Here is a 12884-nt window from a genome sequence, read left to right on the forward strand (position 1 = left end):
AGCCGTACAAACTCCAAGAGCGATATAGACAAATAGAACACCTTTTTGGTGCAAGAAATGAGAGAACTACTGAATTGCAGATCTAGCAACAATGCTAGCCAACTTGCTAGCTATCCACCCCACTAAGAGCGCCAAATTGAGCCGTAGACCCTCAATTAGACCTTGACTGAGGTAAGGGCATAGCACAGACCTTAGAGACCAGGAAGAGCGGCCAACGATCGAGCCTAAAAACCTATTAGGCCAAGAACATAGATGGGAGTGCTAAAGCTACATTTACCATTTTGCATTGCATCCCACATTGTTTTTCGACACTTGAAGTGCACCTGAAGAAAAGCTGAAAGCCTGATTTCACATAGTGCACGAAAAAGAATACATGCACATGCGCACGCGCACATGCACACAGAGTGACGTGGTAAATTGAGGATTGTCTGTAAATAACAAAAAACTCACTCAGACTTAAGAAATTGAACAAACCCACCAGTAGGAGAAGACCCTGAGACTTAGACAGGTAATCGAGAAACTCAAGTGGTAGGATCAAGAGGAAGACACGACAAAGGAGTCATACGCATCAAGAATTGACATCATTAGGAAAGTGAATCGACCCGACTTGATCAACCTCGTCAACACCCTGGTGGAACAAGAGACCGCGGATATGGTAGAGACTAGCACGAACCATAGATGCAACAAAGAGCTCATTCTGGGGGATTTTTCACATGAAATCCAACAGATGGTAATCAAATACGATTTGCAGACCCGGATGGGCGACATCATGGTGGATTTGGAAGAGGAGAGGAAATTAACGTTGTTACGCGAGCGGTGATCGAGAACAAGCCTCACTCACAACCCGATAACGAGATATTAAGGAGTGCCGGTTAGGGTAATTGACTTTGTCGAATGCACAACACAACTTGGAAAATTAAAATATTCTATGAAACACCACGAACCACGCAAGACGACTCACAATGAAAATATCAAAATCTTGACAACAACCAAGTAAACTATATTCTCATACATGAATAGCCTTGATCCGAAGCTTTACACCACAAAGTCTATTTTCCTCCACTTCGACAATAGCACGTCCAAAAAAAAAAACTTTCGCATGCGACCCTCATCTCACATCTCTCTCAAGATGACAAGAAGATACAAGGGAAGGTCCCCTAACTCTCCATTCTCCTCTCCTTTTATAGTTTTTTTACATCCTCCCTTACGTTGGACATGCTTTTGCTTTCCCAAAAAGCCTTAGGCTTTTTATGCCTTTCAAACTTAAGGCAATTTAATATTTTTAATGTTCATAACTTTGATGTTCAGGATATTTAAGCTTAGGAAGCTTTTAAGCCTTAAAGCTTTTTTTTAATGCGTTACGTTTACGCTACCCTATGTGAAACGTACTGCTTTGTTTCTGCTCATCTCTTCACCATCTTCTTAGCAGATCTCCTCTTGGTAGTGAAAAGGTCAGCCTCAGGTTGCTTTAGATTCCTCCACTCTTGGAAATTCGTGTTCAGTCTCTCCTATCAGATCCTAGAGTCGGCTTCCTACTCCTCTTTCAACACAGGCCACCCTCGTCTTTTTATCTTTGTTTTTGACTCCCTGTCTCCATATCGTGACGTTCTGCCTCACAGAGGAGATTCAGATCAAGGTAAGGGTGAAGAAGGTCCTTTGTCTCTTTTGTTGTGTCACCTTCCGTCGCTTGTCGTCATTACTGTAGCAACTTCATCCCTTTTCCTTCGTCCCTTCATCGCAGCAGTGTTTGAGTTGCTACTTCCTTCAGCTTCTCATATTTTGACTTTGTTGCGGCCTCAGTCTTTGCTTCAGCTTCGTTTGTCATTGCTTTGTTTTCCCCCTCATCACCTTCGGTCTTTCTGCCTCCCATTGTCCTTTGTCTTCAGCACTGTTGTCTTTGTTTTCAGCACATTCTTTGACTGTTGTGTCGTATCGTTCTTCTTCTTTTTGCCTCGCTTTGTTAGCTTCCTTGTCACCACAAATGATCTCCTTCATTCGCCTGAGCTTCTCGCTGTCTTGAACTTCATCGCAGCCTCCTGTTTGCTAAGCTTCTTGGCTTCAATCTCCTCCAAAGATTGGAGATTGTCATCCCAATTCTGATCAACTCCATCCCCAGTGAGGCTTGTCGGGCTCACAATCAATGTACATTGAAGAGGGTTGCCTCGGAGATGACCTCCATAGCTGATGAGAGAATGCGTAGGCCAAAGCCCTCTCCCATTTCATCGCAGCTTCCCATTCTTTTGGGCTTCTCCTTCACGTGCAATCTCAAGCTTTTTTGTCTCTCTTCTTGTACAGATCCTGCTTGCAACAACTATCCCTCTAGACGGCTACCATTCTGCTTCAAACTGCAACTGAGGCATGTCTCCTCGCACAAGAAACTCCACAAAACGAGGGACAACTCCAGCTGAATTCACAGCTTCAATTGGAGGGCTTCTTTCTATTAAAGAAGCTTCTCGAACTGTGTTGTTGCCTCAAGATGTGTGCTAGGATTATTTGACCAAACACCTGCTACCAGTGCAGGTAAGCTTTCCAGCTTTCGATCCAATGAAGAACCATAACCAGGAGTAGGAGGAGTAATCTTTGCATTTGCATCCCCTCCCTGCGTTTTTTTGCAGGCTCTCCTCTCGCTTACTTTTCGAATCTCAACCAAATCATCTTCTCTTTTCCTACGGGCTTCATCAGTATCAATAGCCAGTTTGTACCCTTTCTTCCGTTCTTCAACTCGAGAGCTAGGGTGAAGAGACATGGCTGTTCTCGCACATCATCACTTGGTGAGTTGAGAAGTTGAACAAATATAGGCACTGCTCCATGCTCAATCACCACCGTTGTGTGATCAGAAGTGCTAGATGCAATGTTGGTCAAGGCCCATTTAGTGGCTAACTTCACACACGAGAGATTTGCCCCCATACATAATCTAGAGAACATTCCTCCATAGCCTGAATAAAGGTCAAGAAGCACCATCTCTGACTTTTTGTTGGAAACCCCGTTTTCAAGCTTTCTCTGGTACGCAGCAGAGTCTCCATTCTCTTGCTGCATTGAAGAATCGCTAGCACTGCTCCATTAGTAAAAAATATACTAACAATGTTGAAGATGCCTCCGAGCTGATCAAACAAAGCCCCCTCCTCTCACAACAGAAGTGCAGTTCTTCCAAAGGCATGTCTTATCTCCCTGATAAAAGCCAAATTGTCTTCTATTTGCAAATTTTCATAGTCAGAATCACAAATGGCTCTGAGGTGATAGCAAACTTCATCAATGTAATCTTGAATAACTTCAGTAACCTTCCTTGTGTCGTACCCGAAGCTCTTGAAGCTTCGTCCTAATCAAAACCTCATCGTACAAAGCTGCATCCTTCTCTATGCTAGGAGCGAAACCATTCTTGGAATTTTTTATTTTCATGCAATGTGCCCTAGCAGAAATATGATTTGGAAAGGAACTTCGTGCATAACCATACATGATTTGATAAAGCATGCAATTGATCGAATCCATAACATGCTACCATTCAAACAATGCTCACACAAAAAATATGGATGCACTGAAGATATTTGTGCCTAGCCTATCTAGAGTAATTGTGCGTCATGCAAGATGCAAACAAAATTCCTAGTTAATTTAAAATTCCTTATCCTCACCTCTCAACTCTCATAAAAAAGATATGATATACTCCACTCCACCCATCCAAAATCTCACAGTCTCTCAAGAAAATGGTGGTCCTCAAGATGTTGACCAAATGTGAACAACCCTTCTCACAATTGGTGGCGTCCTTCACGACCCTCTAACTCACCCAACCACCTCACACTCTCAACCAGAGGTTCCTAACTTTGTGATGAACATCCCAAATGGTGTGTGCAAGAATTGTGCGTGCTCAATGAAAGGTGCTCTCTCATGTGCGCGTGCATCTAAAATTTACTTCATATAGCTGTAGCGGACCTCATGCCGTGCCAGTGCTCAATGATGGTGCAAAATGTGCATAGTCCCAACCCATGGCATGGAAGTATTTGATAAGAACAGGAGACGTCCCCCGAGTACAGTGCATCAACAAGTGCAACGTGAAGTGCTCGTGAACCCATTATCCCCTATGATGTGCAAGAGTCTTGACAAGAAAACATACCTTGTTCCTCAATGTTCGGTAGCTATTGGCAAACGCAAGCTTGATCCTGTCCAAAAAATACCAAGCTTGACCAAGGCTATCAAGTTTCACACTCAACAAATCAAACAAAATGATAGAAGCAAATCCTAGGCTAAACAAACACAAGAAATCCAACTACGAAATAACAAAACAAACTGTCACACAAATAAGTAAGCTAGCAAAGATCAAACCTAACTACAATTTGACTAGGGCTTTTCAGTTTTCAGAAAAATGCTTGACATATTTAGCCCTCCCCCTAGTCTGCAAACATTCATGTGCAACAGTTATTTTCATAAAACGATGCAACATCTACCATCCATTCAGTTTCCTCATTCTTTTGTTGAAATTGTCGTTCTGACCACTCCTCTATTTGTATTGTCATTAACCTTGATATGTATTTCTTTAATCTATATCCATTTATCCTTTGCTTATGTGCCTTCCCATCCAAAATTTCTAATGCATAAGTTCCATTTTTAAAAACTTTAGAAACCCTGAATGGTCCTTCCCACTTTGTTTGGAATTTCTTTTGAAAAGTATGATCCAATTTACTATTGTATCTCAAAACTAAATCTCCTTTTTTTATATTTTTGTTTTTTATTTTTTATTAATCTCTTGTAAATTTTTTTCTTGACTTTTCTCATATTGATCACACACTTCTTGTCTGTTTAATTGTGCTTCTTGTAATTGTATCAACCTTTCTGTAAAATAAATTTTTTCCTCTCCTTCACTCAACTTTTCAATAATCCTTAAAGCCGGTATTTCTACCTCTATAGGTAATAAGGCTTCCTTTCCATAAACCAGTTTAAAGGGAGAATAGCATGTACTTTCTTTTCTTGCTAATTGATAAGCCCACAAAGCACTTGGCAATTCAATATCCCATGTTTGTGGACGATCCTTTGTCATTTTAGACAGCATTCTTATTAACTCCCCGATAAATCGCTCGTTGAGACCATTACATTGAGGATAGTATGGTGAAGCAAATATTTTTGTTATTTTCATTTTCTCACAAAGATAGTCTATTAATTCTCCCTTAAAACTTGGTCCTCTATCTGACAAAATCTCTAAAGGTGTTCCAAATTTACAGCATATATCTTCATAGATAAATTTTCCCACATCTATGGCTCTGATGTTTTTTACAGCCTTAGCTTCTGCCCATCGAGAAAGATAATCAATGACTGTCAAAATATATATTTTTCCTCGTGAAGTATGTGGTAATGGACCAATTGCATCAATTTCCCATTTTTCAAAAATGTCATATGCAAGAATTGTTTTTCTTGTTTCAGGTTTCAATATTCTCTCACTCATTCTTTGACATTCATGATAGGATTTGCACCAATGATTAACATCTTTTTGAACACTTGGCCACATATATCCTTTAGTTAAAATCTTTTGTAAAGTTATTTTGTAAGAATAATGTCCCCCACATGCCCCCTCATGATTTGTTTCTAAAATGTGATATATTTCTTCTTTCCAGGGTACTCTTCTTAAAATTAAATCCACTCCTTTAGCATAAAGAACATCGTTCACCATTTTATATCTTCTAGCTCTTCTTAAAAACCCATATTTTTTGTTTTTTTGAATACTTGAAGGTACTTTTCCTGTCAGCAAAAATTCTTCTTCCAAGTCAAGAGCTTCTCTTCCCCTATAAAGAGGAAGATCTGCTTTCATTATAAACACTTGACAAATTGCTAATTGGGTTGCATTGTGAGCTTCCTGATTTTTTTCCTTGGAGATATGTTTCAAACTCCAGGCTTCAAACTGTTTTAAATCTCTTCGAATTCTATTACACAACCTCTTCAATTTGGGATTTTTGATCTGCCAAACTTCGAGTATTTGCTTTACTAATAGTAAAGCATCACCTCTAATTCTCAACCTTCGAATTCCCATTCTTCGACAAAGCATAATGGCTGCTTGTAGCGTTGCATACTCAGCTTCATTGTTACTTGTTGCCTCAAGTTTAACTGTTTCTTTTTTTATTAACTTTCCTTGAGGATCATAAACCACTATTCCTCCTGAAGATGCTTGGTGTGCCTTACGATATGATCCATCAAAATACATTAAGAAGGAGTTTTCTATTTCTGGTTTTTCTTCTTCTTTTTTTCCAAATTTTCCTTTAAGTAAAAAAGAGCTTCCTCTATAGGTTAAAAGGTCTGCTATTGTATCCCTAGTTGAATCCTCAACCTGGAATTTATATTGAAATTCTTCTAGCTCAACAATCCATTTCATAACTCTTCTTGATAAGTTTGAGTTATTCACCAACGGTGGTAATAGTGTATAGCTTGTTAAAATAGTAAAGGATTTTGGTAGTAGATATCTCCTAAACTTTCTACAAGCAAATATTACACTTAACATTACCAGTTCTATTTCTGTATAAGTTTTTTCTATTTGCAACTTCACTCGACTTGCGAAATAGATAGGTCTCATATATCTAGAATTCCTTCCTTGTTGCATTAGAATTGCTCCTATAGCATCTTCCCCAACTGAAGGATTCACAAAAAACTCATTTTCCCAATCAGGTGCTTGAACTGATGATGCATGACTCACAGTTTCCTTCACTTGCTGAAACACTTCTTCAGCCTCTTTAGTCCACTCTAAAGGATCCTTCTTGGCTACCATCTGTAATGGATAGAGTAACTGAGATGCCAAAGGAATGAATCTTGATAGATATCTTACCTTATGATGAATGTCATAAGTTCTTTGGTATCTGCAGGTGATACTAAGGTTACTAGGGCTTCTACTTTTTCAGGATCAGGTTCTATTCCATTTTCTGAAACTACATGACCAAGAAGTTTCACTTTTGGTTGAGCTATTTTGCATTTTTTTGGATTTAGTTGACAACCGTAACTATCCAATCTTTCAAATACTTTTCCAAGTTTTTCACAATGTTCTAATCTTGTACTATGAACACAAATATCATCAATGAAGTCTCTAACAAACTTTCCTAGGTAAGGGGCTAATACTCTATTTATCCTCCCTTGATACCAGGCTGGTCCATTACTAAGTCCAAAAGGTAAAACTCTATAGCAAAAACAACCCCATGGTGTTATGAAAGTTGTTTTATTTTGATCTTCTGGAGCAATGGGTAATTGAAAATATCCAGAATATCCATCACAAACACTATACCTTTCAAAACTTGCAACCGAATCTAAGATTTCTTCTACGAATGGAAGCGGATAATGATCCCTTTTTGTGACAGCATTTAGAGGCTTATAATTAACACAAATTCTCCAACCTCTCGTTTTCTTTGATGCTATAACTATTGTGCTTACCCATTGTGAATCTTCTATAGGATAAACAAACCCGGCTTGCAACAATTTATCTACTTCTTCTTTCAAAACTGACATTTGTTCTGAAGTTAGGGGTTTTAACTTTTGACATACTGGCTTGGCATCTTCTTTCAGTTCTATTTTTAGCCCTTCCCCTTTCATTCCTCTGATTTCTAAGTATGAGGTTGCAAAAAGGTTGAGATATTTATTTATAAGTGAATGATATTGTTTTCTTTCTCCATCTGTCAAATCTTGACTTAACATTTTTCCAAAAACTCTCTTTTTTTTGTTGAAACTTGTGGTAGTTCCATTAATTTTCCTAATTCCTCTAATTTCCCTTCTTCATCATCTTTAAAAAACCCATCTTTTTGATTTCCTTTAGTTTTAACATTTATGTTTTGGACTTTTTTTGAATATTCTTCTTCTGAAGTTGATTCTTCATCTTTTAACAGGAACAAGAGTCCTTTTTCTTTAGAAGGAAGATTTAAATTAGGACTTTTTTTGTTTTTTGATACCCTTGTAACTATTGATGGTTCTATAGGAGTTATTGACCTCATTCTGTTTTCTAGAGATATTTCCTTCTTCTTTTTATTTTTATTTTCAATTATTATAGATGAAATTTCTGGATCTGAATCACTTTTGAACTTCCCTCCTTAGTTTTATCTTCTTCTTCCGTACTATCACTTTCCTCTTCTTCTTTCTCGCTAGTATCCTCATTCACTAATTCCTTTCTCGAGGCCATATTAAACTTCTTTGCTACTCCTCTACGGTCATAAATTGTTAAAGTTCCTTTCCCCCAATCTTGTATTGCTCCTACTTTCCTAAGCCAAGGTCTACCCAGAATAAGCAAAAATGCTCCTAACCCTGCTAGCATAACATGACAAGTAATTTTCATAGCAACTCCATAAACCTTGATTTCAAGATTTTGAATTATTCCTATGCATTTCACTTTAGCATGATTTGCAAGCCTAATTCGAAAACCGGATCCTGCCACTATTCAAAGTCCAAATTGTTCTACACATGCTTGGGTAATCACACTAACTTGTGCTCCTCCATCTATGTATACCTCTCCTATATTTTGGTTTTTGTACCAAGCATCAACTACAAGACAGATATCTAGTAACTCCTTTACACTTAAAACTCTTACAATACCTTTCTTTCTTTCTTTCCCTTTTGGATTTACTAATTTCTTCCATTGTCCTCTCATCCTAGGGCACAACTCCATCAACTGAGCAAAAGATATATCAGCTTTCCTACCCATCATATCTTTCTTTAGATCATAGTCACTTTCTCCTTCTCCCAAAGGAATATCAGTAGTATGATAATGTTTTCTAGGTGCTCTCAATCTATTTTCTTCTTTTCTCTCTTTCTTCCCTCCTCTCTTTGTTTTTCTCCCTCTTTCCTCACCAGCCTTACTAGTTTCAGGTTCATCCCTCTTAGCATCTCTTCTTCTTTTAATTGCAGGCATAACATCAACAGTTTTATTTTCTTTTTTTTTAAAATTTTCTAAAAGAATACAATTTATGGCACTTTTTCCTTTCTCTTCCTCATTTAACTTAGATTCTTGAGAAGTAGAATCATTTTTTATTTCTATCCCAAAATCAGTCGGTCTGTTAGGCAAATTTTGAGGTAAAGGATACATATCCCCCCTTGCCCTAGGTGGATATGGACAGTTTGTACTTTTATGACCTATCTCTCCACATGAATAACAAGTTACCATTGGTCTACGAAAATATCCTCTACCATTTTCTCCTCTTCCCCCTCTCAAATTTCTTGATTTGGTTGTCCCATTAGTCCTCCATTACCTCTTCCTAAGGATCGACCTCTCAACGCTCCTAGCCTCATGTTTGGCATTTGTCTAGATAATTGATCTTCAACTTCTGGTGCTAGTTGAGTATTTTGTCTAGCTAAAACTTGATAATTCTGTTCATCCCTTTGCCAAGTTTGGTCTCTATTATCTATAGGTGTTCTAAATGACTCTCTTTTTTTAATTTTCTCAAATTTTCTCTCTTTTTCTATAGCAATCATTACAGCTTCATCAAAAGTACTAGGTTCTTTGATTTCCAATTTTGTCCTCACTTCTCCTTGTAAATTTTCAATGAAATTTTTAATTTTTAACATTTTCGGGGCTCTCTCCTGGGCCTAAAGATACATTCCAACGATCCCAAAGTCTAGCATACTCTATGGCAAAAAATTCTATGGTTTGGTCTTCTCTCTTTTGGCATGTTTCTATTTTTCTCCAAAGGTCATGGGAAGTCTCAGTTTCTTTAAAACGGTCAAGAAACGCCTGCTTAGTTGCCTCATATTCCATAGGAATAGGAGGATTTCTTAGTCTAAGAGTCTTTTCATAATCTTCAAACCAATTACGACCTTCATCTAACAATTGAAATTTCAGAATTTGGAGTTTCAGAGTTGAGTCATTTATTCGCTGGATAATATATCCAAGCTCTAGTTTTTCGAGGAATCGCTGAGGATCCTCTCCCTTTTTACCATAAAATTCAGGAAAAGAACTAGCCATTTAAAAAACAATTACAAATAAGAAATCAATCCACAAATCACAAACAAAGTCAAAATTTTAGCAATCCTCAGTGGGGGCACCAACAAAGAGATATTACGCAAGTGGTGATCGAGAACAAGCCTCACTCACAACCCGATAACGAGATATTAAGGAGTGCCGGTTAGGGTAATTGACTTTGTCGAATGCACAACACAACTTGGAAAATTAAAATATTCTATGAAACACCACGAACCACGCAAGACGACTCACAATGAAAATATCAAAATCTTGACAACAACCAAGTAAACTATATTCTCATACCTGAATAGCCTTGATCCGAAGCTTTACACCACAAAGTCTATCTTCCTCCACTTCGACAATAGCACGTCCAAAAAAAAATTTCTTTCGCATGCGACCCTCCTCTCACATCTCTCTCAAGATGACAAGAAGATACAAGGGAAGGTCCCCTAACTCTCCACTCTCCTCTCCTTTTATAGTTTTTTTACATCCTCCCTTACGTTGGACACGCTTTTGCTTTCCCAAAAAGCCTTAGGCTTTTTATGCCTTTCAAACTTAAGGCAATTTAATATTTTTAATGTTCATAACTTTGATGTTCAGGATATTCAAGCTTAGGAAGCTTTTAAGCCTTAAAGCTTTTTTTTAATGCGTTACGTTTACGCTACCCTATGTGAAACATACTGCTTTGTTTCTGTTCATCTCTTCACCGTCTTCTTAGCAGATCTCTTGGTAGTGAACAGGTCAGCCTCAGGTTGCTTCAGATTCCTCCACTCTTGGAAATTCGTGTTCAGTTTCTCCTATCATATCCTAGAGCCGGCTTCCTACTCATATTTCAACACAGGCCACCCTCGTCTTTTTATCTTTGTTTTTGACTCCCTATCTCCATATCGAGATGTTCTGCCTCATAGAGGAGATTCAGATCAAGATAAGGGTGAAGAAGGTCCTTCGTCTTCTGTTGTGTCACCTTCTGTCGCTTGTCGTCATTACTGTAGCAACTTCATCCCTTTTCCTTCATCCCTTCATCGCAGCAGTGTCTGAGCTACTGCTTCCTTCAACTTCTCATACTTTGACTTTGCTGCAGCCACGGTCTGTGCTTCAGCTTCGTTTGTCGTTGCTTCATTTTCCCCCTCATCACCTTTGGTCTTTTTGCCTCCCGTTGTCCTTTGTCTTGAGCACTGTTGTCTTTGTTTTTAGCACATTCTTTGACTATTGTGTCGTCTCGTTCTTCTTCTTTTTGCCTCTCTTTGTCAGCTTCCTCGTCACCACAACTGCTCTCCTTCATTCGCCCAAGCTTCTCGTTGTCTTGAACTTCATCGCGGCCTCCTGTTTGCTAAGCTTCGTGGCTTCAATCTCCTCCAAAGATTGGAGATTGTCATCCCAATTCTGATCAACTCCATCCCCAGTGAGGCTTGTCGGACTCACAATCAATGTACTTTGAAGAGGGCTGTCTCGGAGATGACCTCCATAGCTGATGAGAGAATGCGTAGGCCAAAGCCCTCTTTCGTTTCATCGCAGCTTCTTGTTCTTTTGGGCTTCTCCTTCACGTGGAATCTCAGGCTTTTTTGTCTCTCTTCTTGTACATATCCTGCTTGCAACAACTATCCCTCTAGAGGGCTACCATTCTGCTTCAAACTGCAACTGAGGCATGTCTCCTCGCACAAGAAACTCCACAAAATGAGGGACAACTCCAGCTCAATTCACAGCTTCAATTGGAGGGCTTCTTTCTATTAAAGAAGCTTCCTGAACTGTGTTGTTGCCTCAAGCTGTGTGCTAGTGTTATCTGACCAAACACTTGTACCAGTGTAGGTAAGCTTTCCAGCTTTCGATGTAATGAAGAACCATAACCAGGAGTAGGAAGAGTAATCTCTGCATTTGCATCCCCTCCCGACATTTTTTTGCAGGCTCTCCTCTCGCTTACTTTTTCGAATCTCAACCAAATTATCTTCTCTTTTCCTACGGGCTTCATTAGTATCAACAACCAGTTTGTACCCTTTCTTGTGTTCTTCAACTCGCGAGCTAGGGCGAAGAGACATGGCTGTTCTCGCACATCATGTTGAGAGTGGAAAAAGACTGAATTTTTGACTGATTTTTGTTGTTTTTGAGGACTGAATGATTGATTTTTCATGGATTTAGAGTGATGTATGGTTGTTAAAGGAAGTATTTGAGAGTGTTGTGGATGATATTGATTATGTTTTGGAAGTTCATGATGATTCTCAGTGGAGATATGAAGCTTTGTGATGTTCTGGTAGGTTCTATTGAGGTTCTGATTGGTTCTGTATACCTTCTGTATAGCGTCTGTTTTGTTTTGATTGTCTTCTGTATGAAGCATGTATTGATGATTGATAAGGATTGAGATATTTTGAAAGCTTATTGAATAGTTTTTGATAGTTTGGAATGGTTTGAGTATGAGTTATGAGGTTCTGATGACCTTTTGTAGACCCTCTGTAGAGCCTCTGTCTCTGCTCTGTCTCTGTACTGTAATTATACTGTAGCTGTTCTAGTGTTGTACTGTAACTGTTCTATAGACCTTCTATAAGTGTTCTATAGAATGTATGTGTGACTTTTGGAAAGTTTTCTAGCTTTTAGAAAGGATGAATCTAAGTTCAAAATAGCTAAAACAAGTGGAAGAAGCAGCTGCTGAAGACTGAAGAGAAGACTAAGTGACAGTGACAGTAGTGAGCTGTGAAAAGACGGAGTCTTACCTCCTCCTATGCCTGGAATGGTATACCCACCAAATGTAGTCCCAGGGACAGTTCCCTATCCTTATCCCCAGATGCAAACAGTGCCGTAGTATAATGCACCTAATCCAGTGTGGTCACCACATACAACAGTGCCTCAAATGATGGTTCAACCACAACAATAGTGGCCTCAAACAGTTCCTCCAATGGCGACTCAACAATAGTGGAATCCTACTACCTAGAATCAACAACCCCAAGTCTCAACAGGAGCTCTGAATCAGAGCCAGAACAGAGGACCTTCT

The 12884-nt window shown here is 38.9% G+C and overlaps 1 pseudogene; it reads right to left on the reverse strand.

The window, feature by feature from the left end:
- Nucleotides 1-2440: 2440 nt before the first annotated feature.
- On the reverse strand, nucleotides 2441-2746 carry LOC148027556 (importin subunit alpha pseudogene; annotated as a pseudogene).
- Nucleotides 2747-12884: the final 10138 nt, after the last annotated feature.

This window comes from Lygodium microphyllum, chromosome 12, assembly GCF_053477565.2.
Source record: "Lygodium microphyllum isolate KBCC chromosome 12, Lygodium_microphyllum_v1.1.10, whole genome shotgun sequence".
NCBI classification, from domain to species: domain Eukaryota; kingdom Viridiplantae; phylum Streptophyta; class Polypodiopsida; order Schizaeales; family Lygodiaceae; genus Lygodium; species Lygodium microphyllum.